The sequence below is a fragment of the Fukomys damarensis genome, unplaced genomic scaffold, assembly GCF_012274545.1.
Source record: "Fukomys damarensis isolate Sample0158 unplaced genomic scaffold, DMR_v1.0_HiC HiC_scaffold_28, whole genome shotgun sequence".
Lineage (NCBI taxonomy): Eukaryota > Metazoa > Chordata > Mammalia > Rodentia > Bathyergidae > Fukomys > Fukomys damarensis.
In genome coordinates, this window is record NW_022900940.1 from 6,211,495 (window position 1) to 6,213,934 (window position 2,440).

The following is a 2,440-nucleotide window of genomic DNA, read 5'->3' on the forward strand; positions in this document are numbered from 1 at the left end:
CAGAATGTCAGTCCTGCTCATCACACTGCAACTTCTGGAGCTGTCAGACTCACCGCTGGATTTTGTAATCCAATGTGTTAATAAAGCACGTGTGTGCTTCTTTTTAATACCTTGACAGTTGTATTTCAAAACTGTCTTTCCTTAGTCTTGTTATGGAAAATAAATTCATTTTTCTGAAGAGCTCAGAGGTTTCCCCAGGTGCCCATCAATCCTGGACACACAGAGGGTTCAGAATGTCTTCTCGCTCGTGTAAGGAGGTCACAATTTCCTGCCTGCCCCACTGCACCTGAGGTCAAGGCAGTGGCTGGGTCCACACCCGCTGGCCCCCTGGCACCGGCTGTCCGCAATGTGCAAGCTGATCCCGGCACAGCCTCATTGGAGCCTGTGCTCAGCCCCTCATGGCAGGACATGCCAGCCCTTGGTACCACTGCACCTGAAACACAGAGGCCTTCAAAGCAAAGCTTTATTTTGTCTGCATTAATTTAGAAGGCAGCAAAGCATGAGGTGCTGGTTCTCCACTGTGGCTGCTTGTAGGAATCACTGGGGAGCTTTGAAAAGTACCAATCCCAGGTCCCCACAGAGATGTTCCAACTGAGTTGATTTGGGATGATGCCCTGACATCAAGATTATTTTAAACTGCTTAGAAAAGTCACATGTGCAGCCAGTGCTTGAACTTCTGGTATACAGAAAAAGTCAAATCTCAGGCTAGCCCTCAGGAGGGCAGTGAGTTCCGCTTCTGTGTCTTGGGCAGGTGGAAGCCTCTCTGGCTCAGTTTCCCCATTTGCTCTATAAATGCATTTCCTCTATACCCCTCGATAGTTTTGCGGCTGTGCCCGATGTCACCTAGATGGTGAGGGATGGAACCTGAGCTGGAGCCCTGTCTGTGGGTCTGATCTAGACACCCACTCTTCCTGCACATCAGCCTTGCCCACGCTGTGTTGAGTCTTGTCAACAGCTTGGAGAACTCGCTCAGTTGTCAACACTGAATCAGGATGTCAGGGGTGGGACTAGGGATCCTGCAGTTCCACCACGCTCACTTAGGCCGGAGGAGCCCACTCTGAGCAGCAAACAGCAACTAAGAGTCCCTGTGCCAAGCATCCATTCTGCCTGGTCAGTACCTGTGCCCAGCCAGTGGGTTAACTACCTGGGCCGTGCCTTCTGCCAGTCCATTCCCCTATGCTCATGACAGCACCCAGGTTTGTTCTGGTATTGCACCTGTGCCCCAACTCGGCCAAAAGACTTTGCTGAGACTAATACCATTCTGACTGGTGGGCCAGGGAGGCCTGACCACCTAAAGCAATCAGCACATGTGCTATGGCTCTGTATGGGCACCTAACTTGGCCCAGGCACATGGGACAGCAAGAGAGTGAGAGAAATTCCTCTCTTGCCCATTGGCCTTATGAGAAGGATTGTTTTTTCTTCTCAAGGCTGATGTGGCTGATATGGCTGGATGATTTCAAGAATATAGCTACGGCAGCATCTGTTTTTACTTTCCTGAAGGGAGAACCAAGGGCAGTAGAGGGCCACAAAATGCGGTGGAGTGAGCCTAAGTTTGAGAGTAGGGCAAACAGAGAGAATCCAGGTCCTTGAAGACGTCCGGGAGCAGCAGGATTAAGCTCTGCCTGAAGCTCACATCTGGGCTGTCAGTTCACAAAGGGTATTTAATGCCTTCTTGCTTAAAGCCAGCGTAAGTCAGGTTACATCTGCCTTTTAGCTTAAACGTCCACATACAAGTTCGAATCCCAGTATAGCTGCTCACTAGTTGTGTGGCCTCGTAAAAGTCATTGAACCTCTGTGAGCCTCAGTTTCCTCGTGTATAAGACAGAACTGGCAGTACTTACCCCAGGATACTTGTGGGGATCGGGAGAAACCATGAATGTCAAAAGCTTGGCACGCATACATCCAACAGTAGCTATTCTGAACACTCATTATTAGCCTCAGTTTGGCAGGCCTTCATCCTAAAACCTGTCTACGTCAGCAGTTGTTTCTCGCTATTGGCAAAAAAGAGAATCAAATTAACCTAAAAGACTGAGGAGGGGGCGCCTCCTATGAGGAACACTGAGAAGGAAGGGAAAAGACAAAGGTGAACTCCTTCGCTTGGTAACCGGAAGGGTTAAGAAAGCTGGTCCTGGCGGGGTCTGCACAGCTCTCCTGGGTCATAACAGTTTTGGCCAGAACACATTCAGACCTTGGCTCAATCCAGCAGGGTGAATGGAAGCCATGTTCTGCCTCTCTGGGTATTTGATGGTCTGATTGGCTCAGCCTTCTTAATTGTGTTCCACTGACAAATATATTTGTTTGGAACAAGCAAATGCATTGCAGGCAGGAAACAGACCAACTTCAAGAATTTATTTTGCTTTTTGGCACTGCTGCACTGAGCTTAGCATTCATTATGCACCCATGTTAAAGCAGTCTCTGAGAATGCTGGCCGGAGTTGTCT